The sequence below is a fragment of the Heptranchias perlo genome, chromosome 20, assembly GCF_035084215.1.
Source record: "Heptranchias perlo isolate sHepPer1 chromosome 20, sHepPer1.hap1, whole genome shotgun sequence".
In the NCBI taxonomy this organism is placed as follows: domain Eukaryota; kingdom Metazoa; phylum Chordata; class Chondrichthyes; order Hexanchiformes; family Hexanchidae; genus Heptranchias; species Heptranchias perlo.
The window spans coordinates 20088213-20102901 of NC_090344.1; the positions used below are offsets into that span (position 1 = coordinate 20088213).

General features: G+C 45.5%; 3 non-coding genes across 3 annotated transcripts; 1 reads left to right on the forward strand and 2 right to left on the reverse strand.

Moving 5' to 3' along the window:
* Positions 1–1526: 1526 nt before the first annotated feature.
* Positions 1527–1599, reverse strand: trnav-aac (transfer RNA valine (anticodon AAC)). The gene has a single exon. It is a non-coding gene; the product is annotated as a tRNA-Val (tRNA).
* Positions 1600–6686: 5087 nt separating this feature from the next.
* trnan-guu (transfer RNA asparagine (anticodon GUU)) lies at positions 6687–6760 on the forward strand. Its single transcript has one exon. It is a non-coding gene; the product is annotated as a tRNA-Asn (tRNA).
* A 6362-nt stretch (positions 6761–13122) lies between these two features.
* trnai-aau (transfer RNA isoleucine (anticodon AAU)) lies at positions 13123–13196 on the reverse strand. The gene has a single exon. It is a non-coding gene; the product is annotated as a tRNA-Ile (tRNA).
* Between the last annotated feature and the right edge of the window lie 1493 nt (positions 13197–14689).

Consider the following 14689-nt stretch of genomic DNA (forward strand, 5'->3'; position numbering starts at 1 on the left):
TGGAACAATCGAACATTTTGAGTTCAAGGTACAACTGGTAAGTTCCATAACGCATCTACTTCTTAGTGTTCCCATGTGAGCACTTGGGTTCCTCTGGCCTACCGTCTTACAATAGCAGGTGTGAATTTACTTGTTTCTAGGGGAGAGGGAGCGATTAGCGACAGCTGATATGGCAAAGGGGCCGGTACGAGATCTTTAAATCTAAAGAACTGAACATACAATTCTTCTTTTCGTTTAGCGGATATTCATCAGTTGGAAGTTTCGTGTGGGGAAAATCTCGATCGGGAATATTCTCCCTGGTGTCACTGTGTCACGGGTGAAATTATTCAGCTCACAGATGTTAATACGCTGAAAGGTCGAGAGGCCTTTTCCAGCTGCCGTGTGGGACAAGTTTAGCTTTTGAGCCGCTATGTAAAGTGTTATTTTAATTGCTGCTAACGAATGACAAGACATTGTTAAATAATAGCTGCATCATTAAATAAATTTAAAACAGAAATAGACAGTTTCCTAGAAGTAAAGGGAATTCGGGGTTACGGGGAGCGGGCAGGAAATTGGACATAAATTTAGATTTGAGGTTAGGATCAGATCAGCCATGATCTTATTGAATGGCGGAGCAGGCTCGAGGGGTCGATTGGCCTGCTCCTGCTCCTATTTCTTATGTTCTTATGTTCTTATTTGGCACAAACACGAATAATTGTGAACTCACGAGTTCACTGTCCATGTTTCTTACATCATGTTCAACAGAAACAAGGATTCTCCTCAACACGCTGCTGACAATTTTATAACAGGGACCCTCACCCAATTTTGACGTCTGCGATGGATAATTCAGAGTCCTACAATGAATATGTACGATAGGAACTTAACAAATTGCGAGCCTGCGTAGCTCAGTAGGTAGAGAAACAGACTTTTAAAACGGGTAGTGATCTGAGGATCCAGTGTTCTGGTTGTAAATTTTGAAACAGCTGGCAAGTTCTGGCTTCGCAGCGGAGCAACAACTACGGGACAGACAATGCCTGTGATGTGTTGTCAAAGCTTCGGTGTTATCTTGTTTCCCAGGGATGGGCAGTAATGCGTTGTCTGAAGCGGCAATTGCAGCTTCCCGCCAGCAACTTGTGATCGGACAGGCGGCCTGAATGTTGTTGCTCTCGTGGCCTCACTCAATGCAGGAGCTGGGGAACATCGAACATCGAAAAACTGATCTGTTTGTTGCCGCGGCTGCAATGCTGTTTATAACTGTATTTATAAACCGAGGCAGCGCTGCAGGATCCTTTAATAACCTCTCACAAATCAACTGAAAACAATCGCAATGTGCAGCTTTGAGAGGGGCTTCCTGCGCAGTCGGGGCATGAAACGTGAATGAGGGCGAGACACTGTATATGTGTAGTGTTTGAATGTGTATTGAACTATACAGAGAATGGAAAATATATCAGTTCTGTGAGGTGTTGTATTTTATTCACATTAAACCACAGAATGAATTCTTGCTTTTTTTCAGACGTATTGATTTTTCGTGGGGAACTTTTTCAAAATGTTTCTGCCCGGTTTCGAACCGGGGACCTTTCGCGTGTTAGGCGAACGTGATAACCACTACACTACAGAAACTTTGCTGCATATTTCGCTATAGAAAACCCTCAGAAGATAGCTGCCGTCTGCAAATGCTCTCAGTGTGGGAGACGGGTCCCTTTCCCGTTCAGGGAATTAACTTCTCCAAAATAGTTCACTGTATTAATTTTGCAATGCTCATTAAACTCTGAAAAAAGACGAATAGTTGTTCAAATCGCCATTAATCAACTAATAACTTTCTGTTTCAGGCTGACGGACATCCTAACTTTTTAAAAATTCAATCACCAGGCAGAATACAGAAAGTTCAGAGGGGAACTGAAAGGGGCAATAAGAGAGGCAAAGAGAGGGTATGAGAATCGACTGGCGGCCAACATAAAAGGCAGACAAAAAGTCTTCCACAGGCATGTAAACATTAAACGGGTAGTAAGAACCCGACTCTGATTTGGGAGCATCAAGGAGATCGATTCATGGAGGCAGAGGGTTTGGCCCAAAAGACTGTGGACCAAACTCTATGAAGTGGGTTGAGGCTCGATACCTCTTTTTCGGACGGCTCAGACACGAAGGGCCGAATAGCCTCCTTCTGTGGGGTAACTTTCTATGATTCCATGATATGATTGCCGTCTGTCTCGGAATGGTGTTAATATACAATCTACTCTAAGTATACTTCAATCAAATTGTTGCCTCTGTTTCACTGTGAGAGCGAAGAGGCATTAATGTGTAGGCATTGACTGCAGCAGCTGGGTTGCCCCTTTACTTTTCCTCCTGTCCCAATCTTTCTTTAACCTCCTCTGCTGGTGTTGCAGGTTAGATCAGCCATCACCGTTCAAGGAAGCCTGAGAAGTCCATCAGGGGATAACACAAGAGACAGAGACAGGGAGAGATAGAGAAATGCATGCAATGAAAATAAACTGTATAAATAGAATTATACAGTCATTATTTTTTGAGTTCGTTCATGGGATGTGGCCGTCGCTGGCGAGGCCAGCATTTATTGCCCATCCCTCATTGCCCTTGAAGTATGGTTACAGTACAGAAGGAAGTTATTCAGCCAATCGAGCCCGTGCAGGCTCATTGTAAGAGCAATCCAGTTAGTCCCATTCCCCCACTCCTTCCCGGCAGCCCTGCATTTTTTCCCTTCAAGTGCTTATCAAATTCCTTTTTGAAAGCCACGATTGGATCTGCTTCCACCATCCTTTCAGGCTGCGCGTTCCAGATTACAACTACTCGTTGGTAAAGAAGTGTTTCCCCATGTCGCCTTTGGGTCTTTTGACAATCACCTTAAATCTGTGTCCTCTGCTTCTCGACCCTTCCGCCAATGGGAACAGTTTCTATTTATTTACTTTATCTCAACTTTACATTATTTTGAACACTTCTATCAAATCTCCTCTCAATGTTCTCTGCTCCAACGAGAACAACCCCAGCACGGGGTAAATGCGGTCAATTAGCTTCAATTCATTTATGTGAGCATTAAACAGCTCTTTAAACATTACTGTGACATTATGGTAGCGTGCCCTCGCGGTCTCAGGTGTTCCATCAAATTTCTACGGAGGCGTGGGTTTGAATCCCACTGCTGTTAGAATTTCTGCCAATGTTCATTTTGGCCTGTTCGCAGAAAACTCGATTGTCGTGCGATGGAGCAGAGGATGTGAAAGAAACTGAAAGTGAAAGTTCAGATATTATTTTCATCGCAATGACTGGACACGTTTCCACAGGTAAAGGCCTCTCACCTTAAGATTCTTTCTAGCAGAGTGGTACAGGTGATCAAAGTGACTGGGCTCCAGCGGCGCAACCAGTCAGTGCGCGGTCCTTATATGACAGTCCACGGCCGGGAAATGGCGAGGTTGTTAGTCGAGGCCCACCGAAACCAACCAATCCTTTTACTTGTGAAAATTTCGGCCGGAGTTGAAAGTACAATTGGTGTGTTCCAAAATGCATCTAGTTATTTGCATAGCCGTGTGGTTCCTCCGGCGTATGCTGTTGCAAAAGCAGATGAGAACATTTCGGACTGAGATGAGGAGAAATTTCTTCACTCAGAGGGTGGTGAACCTATGGAATTCTCTACCACAGAAGACTGTGGAGGCCAAGTCAATGAATATATGTAAGAAGGAGCTGGATAGATTTCTGGACACAAAAGACATCAAGGGGTATGGGGAGAGAGCGGGAATATAGTATTGAGGTCCAGGATCAGCCATGGTCGTATTGAATGGCGGAGCAGGCTCGAACGGCCGACTCCTGCTCCTATTTTCTATGTTTCTATTTACAATTGGCGTGTTCCGTAATGCATCTAGTTATTTCTTCAGCCATGTGGTTCCTCCGGCCTACTCTGTCGCAATCGCAGATGAGATGTTTAGTCTTCTTAGTTTACAGACGGAGGCTTCGGAATTGGAGCCACAAACTATGATTTTGATCCATCTACAAATTATGGGATTTAGCTTGAGCTTTAAACCAGCGCGTTAGACCGCTCAGCCACAATACTTTCCATCTTGCGTTCTTCACGTGCTACTTTTACAGGAATAGAATTACTGCAAACAAGAATTCTACCCCTCAAGCACCAATGCTCGCACCGCAGCAGGATGAATGTGTCCAGTTAGAAACCTTTCTGAAGGAACATCCCTTCTGACAGAGCCGGAAGTCCAGCAGATTGACTTTCGCGGTGAGCAGATGATGAGCCTCCTTCTTGAGAGTGTTTCGCCAATCCAGCTCAGAGTGGATTAAGCATTATAAATTCGGGTGGGACTGGAGCCACTAGTATAAGAGAAAGTGGATGGGGGCTGTTTCCCTTCCTTGACAGATATTAATGATCCTGTTCCGGTTTTGCTGCAAAATTTCACTTCCCAGCTCCGAAATCAACGAACTAAAATTTAACGGTGGTGCGATGCGAACACACAATTTCTGAGCGAAAACTCCGATGTGCTCCCCATTGCGCGACTAAACCGGTTATGAATTATATGATTTCACATTACCCATATGCTGCTTATGAACTTTTGATGCGGTAGAGCAAGTGGTTCGAAAGCTCAGTGGGGTTTCAAATGAACTCCTGAGAAAGTTTGTCAATGCATAGTGCTCTCTCTCCCTCTTTCTCTTCCTTTTGCTCTCTCTCGCTTTCTCTCTTGAGCTCTCACTCTCCCCGTTTATCTATAGAGGGGTCGAATGCAAAGAGGTGGAAGTTATGTTTCAGCTGCACAGAGCTCTGGTGAGACGCCATCTGGAGGACTGCATTCAGTTCTGGGCACCCCAACTCAAGAAGGATGAATTAACCTGGAGGCTCGAGGGGCTGAATGGCCTATTCCTGTTCCTATTTTGCAATGAATGAAACAAGAATTCAAGAATCGAGACGCTAATGTATCAGGATGAGTGAGTGAAGAATGTTTTCTGTTTGAAGTACTGATTTCATTAATTGAATATCCTCAGTGACTCAGCTCAGTGCAGTCCAGTCGAAACACCTGCTCGCACAAAGTGGCATTTTCTTGAGAACACGAAAGACGTGTTCAGGCCATGACAGTACCGAGTGCGGGTAGGCCTGCGCGTGAAATGGAAAATTGAGGTGAAATACTCCTACAAGCAGCGGATGTCTCTGTTTCCATTTCCAAAATGCACGCACGCACAGGCCGAATCGATGCAGCTCCTGGGAAAGCTACGAGGCGAGGCAGGGCTGCAGTGGATCATTTGAAGCAACTGAAACGCAAAAGATTCCGCCCGTTTCACGTGGCATCTCCTGTTTCTGACTATTTTTCCCCTCCCGCTTCCTCTACTCCTCCAGCTGCCAGTTGAATTCGATGCTTGATGAAAACACAGGGGAATTCATGAATCCCATCCTGACCTGGACAGCAGGGAGAGGGAAAGAACAATGCTGGCCATTGAGAAGGGATGGATTTTGCACATGCCGGGAAAATAGACACAAAGATCTCATCTCCCTGCTTCTTTGGTATGTGGGATATCTTAATGCTCAGGTGATGATATCACTGCCCCCCCGGCCCATGATCTCCACTCGCACTCTCCTTCCAATCTCGCACACCTTTGCTTAGGTTTGAAATCGTGTAAGTTTTCACACTGCGATTTAATTTGAAGAAGCGATGCTGTGATAACCTGGGGCTATTGAGGAGATGCAGTGCAAGAAGGCGAATGATAACAGTGACAGTTCTGACACTATGAGCGACAGTTAAAGGTGGACAACATTTAAAGTCTCATGCAGCAGGTCTGGGTCCAAATCTTTCACGTGGTATCTCCTTCTGCTCATGTCACTCATTTTCCTCCACGGAGAGTTCATTTGGAATTCCTGTGCTGCTGCATTGCGCATTTTCCAGATCTGCTTCGAACAATCGGGACTTTAAATGCACCTCTGTGACCTGCACTTTCTTTAAATGAGTTTTGTTCGCGTTGCATTCGACTGTGAAATCGCTCTCGGTTTTCATCTCAATGAAGCAGACTGTGACCGCATTGTATCTGTCAGCGTGTAAGTGGCGAGGTTGGGGTCAGCACGGGTTGTTTTCAACTTTTGAAATCTCACCAATTAGAAGAGAAAAGAGTCATTGAATCAAACTGTCCCTGTCAGTGATGAATTGAATGAATATCGCTCCAAGCAGATCTGGACAATGCGCAGTGCAGCCGCACAGGAGTTCCAAATCCACCCTCTCGCCACTCGGCAATCGCATTAACTGAACTTTACTCTGACCCAGTGTCACCGCGCGGAAATCGAATGTTTGTCGGCCACATTTTTTCTTAACATCATAGTTGCTGGTTTAATGGTGAAAACTGCCGTCCGCTGCACTGTAAGTGCAAGCGACAACTTTGTAGACACCGTGTAGTGCCACAGACCTGCTCGTTGGACCTGCTCATTTCATCTCCTCTCATTTTCACCACACCTGAATATTACTGGAATAGAGAATGGAGAATCACAGCTCGAAAAATCAATCCTCTCTGCCACGATGCGACTAAGACTTCCAACATACAAATGTTTAATGGCAAGGTGAGTTTAATGTTCAGAAATAATAGAGCACAGATTTTCACTCATGCAAGCTGCACGCCCTTTATTTTGGAAAAGTAAACTGATAGCAGAGAGAGGTTATATTGATCGCGGCAACCTGAATTTTTAGCTGGTTGAATCAATGGCTCAAAAACTAACCTGTCGTGTCTCTGTGGCGCAATCGGTTAGCGCGTTCGGCTGTTAACTGAAAGGTTGGTGGTTCGAGCCCACCCAGGGACGGTGGGGAAAATTTTACCTTAAGTTTCATGGTCTCGTATTTCCTGGTTTCAAATATATGTTTTGTCTGCAAAAAAATGCACGGTTTCGATGGCCAGCTGAGCACGGCCAATCTTCCACCATTTAACCTGAGATTGCCTTCACGGAAATCAGAATTGTTCTTGACAGACAAGGTCGAAAGATTGCAGGAGAGCCGCTTCACTTTGACATGGATGTTTCTGCAGTGAGCGACACCAGACTGTTTCCACAATAAATGTCAGTCCTTTTATTTTGGAAACGCAAAATTGTTTTCGCATTCCGAAGGGTTTCAGTTCATTTGTGAACTCCACCACTAACACTGCTGAAGGTTGTAGGCTCATAGGATGGGACATCCAGGAGTGGACTGTAAGAAAGCTGGGTTTCGGCATCCTGACAAATATATGCCGAGGAACCAGAGGAAACCTTACGAAGGAACCGTCTGGGGTTTTACCTGTAAGTTTAGGTCTCAGGGTGAATGATTCCTGACTCCCCGAACTGTCTTACATTTAACTCAGGTAGGATCACGATGAATTCAGTTTACAGGAGGATAGTGTCAAATATCACCCACAATCGAGGGGGTCAAAATCAGCCATTTGAGAAGCTACGAGATCATTGGAAAAGAAGATGGTGCACAATTGTGGGAATAAAAGCAAACGCCTTTTCAGCTGCGTCGGGAGTCAGAAGACCATTAAAGATAGTTTAGGTCCACTGAAAGGCAGTTCAGGACAGATTCCCGGACTATGGCAGAGCTGTTAAATGATTATTTCTCATCAGCCTACTCTCCTGTGGATGATGCTGAGATTCCAGCTGTGGGATGCGCTGTCGACAATAACATCATAAATATTAAAATAGAAAGTGATGTCATCTTGGATAAAATACGAAATCTCAAAATGCATTGTGCTCCAGGTCCAGATGATATTCACCCACGGGTGTTTTAAGAGATGGGACGGGTGGTCTGTGAGCCCCTTGCCTGTATCTTCAACAGCTCAATAGAGTCAGGGATTGTCCCCTGAGATTGGAAGGTAGCTCACGTCGTTCCCATTTTCATTAAAGGGGACAAATCAGAGACTGGGGATGACGGGCCCATCAGTGTGACATCGATCAGATGGAAGATGCTGTTTTGACCACGGGGAAAGAGAAGGAGCCATTCGAGATACTCAACGCGGCTTCCGAAAAACATGGTCGTGTCTTACAAACTTGCTTGAGTTTTTTGAAGAAGTTGCTGGGTTAGTGGATGAGGGTAATCCGGTTCACATTGTTCATCTCAGGGGTGTCAAACTCATTTTCGATGGTGAGCCTGATCTGATATCATAGCACTTGGCCTGGGCCACATTCCGCAAAAGTTATTAAACTGGAAATAGATGAAGATTAACTATATTGGTACTTACTTACGTTTAGATTTTATTTATTGCTGCTGCTGCTCCCGATACCTGGCACCTCTTAGCTTGAACCATTGCATCAACATTTGGAGTAAATGACTGGGCTGTGTGATGTCTTGGATAAAAACATGAGGAGAACTTGTCATTAAAGAACTTTGGAAGTGATTTCCACAATTTCACAACTCCCTGTGTAAAGAGATTTCTCTTGATCACTGCACTAAAGCAGAAAGTAGGGGTTAAGGGTCGCTGCTCAGACTGGTAAAAGGTGGAAAGTGGTGTTCCACAATGATCGGTGCTGGGACGACTGTTCACAATTTATATAAACGATTTGGACTCGGGAATCGGATGGACAATTTCAAAATTTACGGATGACACCAGTTTGGGGCGGGGTAAAGTAGATACTGATCAAGACTACAAAAACATACAAGAAGACATTAATAAACTTGCAGAATGGGGTGTAATTGGCAAATTAATTTTAATAAAGATGAGGATGAAGTGGAGCATCTTGTTAGCAAGAACAAGAAGGCCTCATAATGCTTGGACAATAAGAGTCTATATGGGGTAGAGGAGTAGAGAGATCTGGGGACACAGATCCACAAATCACTAAAATTAGTGATGCAGGTTAACATGGCCATTAAAAAGCAAACCAAACACTTGGGTTCAATTCTGGAGGGATAGAATTGGAAAGCTATGTTAAACTTGTATAGAACCTTGATTAGACTACACTTGGAGCATTGTGAACAGTTCTGGTCTCCATATTATATGAAGGATATAGAGATACTGGAGAAGGTGCAAAAAGGATGTCACCATTTTAGTGGTCGCTGGATTTGGTGTCTCTGTGTAACTGATCCCTGTATTTGGTGTCCAAATGTAAATGATCCCTGGACTTGGCGTCTCAGTGCAAGTGGTCCCTGGATTTGGTGTCTCTGTGTAAGTGGTCTCGAGATTTCGTATCCCTGTGTACGTGTCCTTGGATTTGGTGTCTCAGTGTTCGTGTTTCCTGGATTTGGTGTCCCAGTGTAAGTGGTCCCTGGATTTGGTGTCCCAGTGTAAGTGGTCCCTGGATTTGGTGTCCCAGTGTAATTGGTCCCTGGATTTGGTGTCTCAGTGTAAGTTGTTCCCGGATTTGGTGTCCCGTGTAAGTTGCCCTAGATTTGGTGTCACAGTGTACGTGGTCCCTTGTGTATTGAGGCATCGCTCGTGGAATTTTTCACCTCCTTCCACTTTTGCAAAAGTTGTTGACAGCTTATTAAAGCCATTAACTGGCTCTCGGGTAGGGCACAGAAAAAATGAGACATCGTCAGTTTCCCTGAGAATGACAGGTCTGAATTCGAGTGAGAGAACATTGAGCAATTAAACCAGACTGGGCGGGTCGGGCCTGAGTTTTTTTTAAATTCGTTAACGGGATGTGGGCGTCGCTGGCAAGGCCGGCATTTATTGCCCATCCCTAATTGCCCTCGAGAAGGTGGTGGTGAGCCGCCTTCTTGAACCGCTGCAGTCCGTGTGGTGACGGTTCTCCCACAGTGCTGTTAGGAAGGGAGTTCCAGGATTTTGACCCAGCGACAATGAAGGAACGGCGATATATTTCCAAGTCGGGATGGTGTGTGACTTGGAGGGGTACGTGCAGGTAGTGTTGTTCCCATGCGCCTGCTGCCCTTGTCGTTCTAGTTGGTAGAGGTCGCGGGTTTGGGAGGTGCTGTCGAAGAAGCCTTGGCGAGTTGCTACAGTGCATCCTGTGGATGGTACACACTGCAGCCACAGTGCGCCGGTGGTGAAGGGAGTGAATGTTTCGGGTGGTGGATGGGGTGCCAATCAAGCGGGCTGCTTTATCTTGGATGGTGTCGAGCTTCTTGTGTGTTGTTGGAGCTGCACTCATCCAGGCAAGTGGAGAGTATTCCATCACACTCCTGACTTGTGCCATGTAGATGGTGGAAAGGCTTTGGGAGTCAGGAGGTGAGTCACTCGCCGCAGAATACCCAGCCTCTGACCTGCTCTCGTAGCCACAGTATTTATATGGCTGGTCCAGTTAAGTTTCTGGTCAATGGTGACCCCCAGGATGTTGATGGTGGGGGATTCGGCGATGGTAATGCCGTTGAATGTCAAGGGGAGGTGGTTAGACTCTCTCTTGTTGGAGATGGTCATTGCCTGGCACTTATCTGGCGCGAAATTTAGTTGCCACTTCTGAGCCCAAGCCTGGATGTTGTCCACGTCTTGCTGCATGCAGGCTCGGACTGCTTCATTATCTGAGGGGTTGCGAATGGAACTGAACACTGTGCAGTCATCAGCGAACATCCCCATTTCTGACCTTATGATGGAGGGAAGGTCATTGATGAAGCAGCTGAAGATGGTTGGGCCTCGGGCACTGCCCTGAGGAACTCCTGCAGCAGAGTTGCGACTTACTAACGGAAAAGTAGCGGCCAGTTTACTTCGCACCATGGGGAAGGTCTGAGCACTCGGGTTTCCGTATAATTTATTTATTTATTATGTTTGTTGCTTCCCTGGCACCAACCTCGATGGGATGACAATGATTAATTTTCTGTTCACCAATTCCGGCTTTCAATGGCGGGGCATTTCCCCACAGTCCCCCGCGCCTCAGAATGTGCCCTATCAATGAATAGAGGAGTCCAGTGCGCGGTGCCAGGACCGGGCTGTGCTCTGAGCATGCGCAGTGCGAGTGGCGGCGAAGGACTGAGGAGGAACAGGCGTGTCGGAGGCCGGGAGAAGACGGGGGAGTAATTGGACCTATGGTTAGGCGGAGAAGCGTCACAAGCACCTGATGGCGTCTTGAGGCCACAAATCCGAGTCCACAGGCCCAGTGTTTGCACCTCGGTGACAGGCCCGACCAGCAGCCGTCCGAAAATCAGTGTGACTGGCCGCCATCTTGCGAGCGGAAGTCATTGTCGAATCTTGGCGCATGCGCGACCATCTTGGCACTGGAACAAAGAGTGGGCGGGGCTTCAGGGTCCCAGTGACCGGTAACAAAGAGTGGGCGGGGCTTCTGGGTCCCAGTGACCGGGAACAAAGAGTGGGCGGGGCTTCTGGGTCCCAGTGACCAGGAGAGAAAACCATTGCCTCATTTATTTTATCCTCACTCTGCCCACAGCGGGTGGAGACCTGAACCCAATCAGAGGAGAGGGAGGGAGAAAACTGGGAGTGGAGGGAAGAAATATTGGAGATGGTGGGATGGGTTTGGATTTCAGCACAGGGAGGAGGGAGAGTGTGTGGGACGGGGATTTACAGCTTTGGCGGAAAAGAGAGGATAGAAAATTCCATAGAAACTAGAATTGTCTGTTCCAAATTTCGATCCTGTATTTAGAGTGATGACTTTTGTGAACTTTTACAGGGTATTAGAAGGGGAGGATTTGCAGACGGGAAATTCAAACCAAAGATCACGTCAAGATCTGACAGAGTCACTCGATTCATCAGGACTTGAATATCATCCACCTATGAATGTGGAAGGAGAAATGTTTGTCTTTTCTGTCTGTGGAAGAAGATTTCAAACATCAGTGTGACTGGAAAAACACCGAGACACACACACCCGAGTGAGAGTGTTCCAGTGCACTGACTGTGGAAAGAGCTTTCACCGGTGACACAGCCTGAAAAAACACTGAACCATTCACAGCGGGGAGAAACCGTACACGTGTCCTGTGTGTGGACGAGGCTTCAACTGATCATCCAACCCGGAGAGACACAAGGACACCCGCACCACGGAGAAACCGTGGAAATGTGGGGACTGTGGGAAGGGATTCAATTACCCATCAGAGCTGGAAACTCATCGACGCAGTCACACTGGGCAGAGGCAGTTCACCTGCTCCACACAAAACAGGAAAACCACAGTTTCCGGTCTGGGGTGCGTTTCCTGATCTCACCCGGAGTGGTACTGAGCCCCACAGAGCAGGAAACGCCCAGGCACAGTCCCAGGCCTGTGCCAGACAGTCGAACTTGGGATGGAGCCGACACAGCTCAGTTGAGAATGCAAAAATTTGAAAGTCCCGAGTTCAATTCCGAATTTCAGCAAAATTTGGTTGTTTGGATCTCATTCTTTGGGTCGAATCTCGCATTAATTTACATTGAAATATTAACCGGCGCTGGAGGCTTGGGGAAGGAGCAGAGAAACATCAAGGATGAGAAATATTGATAGCATCTTTATTTAGCTTTATTTCTTTCTGCATTTTTCTCTGTTTTTTGCCTCTCTCAGCGCCGGCGAACATTTGATTTGAAGCATTTGATTCCGAAACTGATGCCTTTTCCTCATCTCCGCTCTGTCTGTTTCTAACTGCTTGTGACCGTTAAAGGGAACAGGCCCCGAGTTAAACGTTTATCAGCAAACCGACAGAGAGATATCACAGCGGGAATAAAACTCGTTGCTTCACATTGTTAGATACTCAGTGACTCAGATTGTAATGTGTGTCAGTAAACATACCCGGATACTGAGTGACACAGATTGTAATGTGTTTCGCTAAACATACCCGGATACTGAGTGACTCAGATTGTAATGTGTGTCAGTAAACATCCCCGGATACTGAGTGACACAGATTGTAATGTTTTTCAGTGAACATACCCGGATACTGCGTGACACGGATTGTAATGTGTGTCAGTAAACATACCCGGATACTGAGTGTCACAGATTGCAATGTGTGTCAGTAAACATACCCGGACACTGAGTGACACAGGTTGTAATGTTTGTCAGTAAGCATACCTGGAAGAATGGTCCCGGAAATGGAAAGAAATGGAGAGTTAGGAAAAGAGACAGACAGAAAGAGATGGAGACACGGAAAGGTGAGTGAGAAATGAAGCATAAATGAAAAATGAGCGGAAAGATTTTATTTTCACCCCCAGGGGCAAAGGTATATCAAACATTGTAATGAATGCTATTCCAAAAACGATTCCTTCTGAATTTTGCATGAACTTCCTTGTTTGGAAAGTCTGGATTTTCAAAGTCACTCAAATAATGTCATAAATTACTGACGGCCCGTACGGGGATCGAACCCGCGACTTTGGCGTTATTAGCACCACGCTCTAACCAACTGAGCTAACCGGCCATTTTTTTTATCTTACGGCAATCGGTTTGGGGCTCTCATTGGGTGGTCTGTGTTTTACTTCTCACACTGCGTAATACGGTTATTGCACGAACATTGAACACACCACATCCCTTAAACATTGTTACTTGTTTCTGCATAAAACTGGCAAGGGTGTAAATCGAAATTAACAGATAAGGAGCACTTTAATGCGACAAATTTAATTCTGGTAATAATTATGTTCTGAACATTGAAAGCCCACCCCTGAAACACTGCCCCGCTGTGAAAACAGTGGGCAGGACACTGAGGGACTGCGAAAATCGTGTGCTGAGTTTTCCGTAGTGTAATGCTTATCATGTTCGCCTTTTACGTGAAAAAGCTCTATTTCAGTTCCCGCATAAAAACATAGTTTTGAGGAACTTGCTTCGGATAAACCTCCAGTCGTCAATTTGTGCTGAGAGAAGGGACAATTATTGTTCCTTCCTGTTAACTTTAACAACGGCTGTACCAAATTCCAAGTGTCATAAACTATCTATATTTGAAACCAGACCCTTAAATGCAGTCTGGAAAGTGGAAAACGGTGAAAGTGCATCACATACAAAACACAAAAACTTATTTAAGGTTTCACTATCCATCTTCGTATTTCCGTGAGTGTGCAGCACAAAGTTATCGGTTACAACAATTATTCATCTTTCACAGAATTTAATTAGTTTCATCAATTAATTTAATAACGTTCATTGGTCACTGCAACCACAAGCTTTAGCTCGGTGAAAAATTAATGTTGTTAATCATGCGATGTGATGTTTTTCTCTGGCACAATCATTTAGCGCGTTCCCCAAGGGACGATACAATATCCTGGATTTCAATGCGTGTTTTCACTGTAAGAAAATGCACAATAAATGAATTTGATGAAAAGTGACTAATATTGTTGACTTGAAATAGTTAGTGTCCAACTTGACATTGCACCACATCGGAATCGAAATTCAGATTCGGGGCCAGAAAAGCACATGCATGCACGGAGGCAGAGGGCAAGGCTGAAGTATTAAATGAGTACTTTGCATCTGTCTTCACCAAGGAAGAAGAAGCTGCCAGAGTCAGTAAAAGAGGAGGTCGTGGAGATACTGGATGGGATAAAAATTGATAAAGAAAAGGTACTAGAAAGGCTGGCTGTACTTAAAGTGGGTAAGTCACACGGTCCGGATCGGATGCATCCTTGGTTTCTGAGGGAAGTAAGGGTGAAAATTTCAGAGTTGCTGGCCATAATCTCCAATCGTCCTGAGATATGAGGGTGGTGCCAGACGACTGGAAAATCTCAAATGTTACTCCCTTTTTAAAAACGAGTGCAAGGATAAACCCAGCAACTACAGGACAGTCAGTTAAAACTCGGTGGCAGGGAAGCTGTTGGAAACGATAAATATGGGATAACAATAACAGCCAGTTAGACAAGTGTAGATTAATAAAGGAAAGCCATCACGAATTTGTTAAAGGCAAATCGTGTTTAACGAACTTCATTGAGT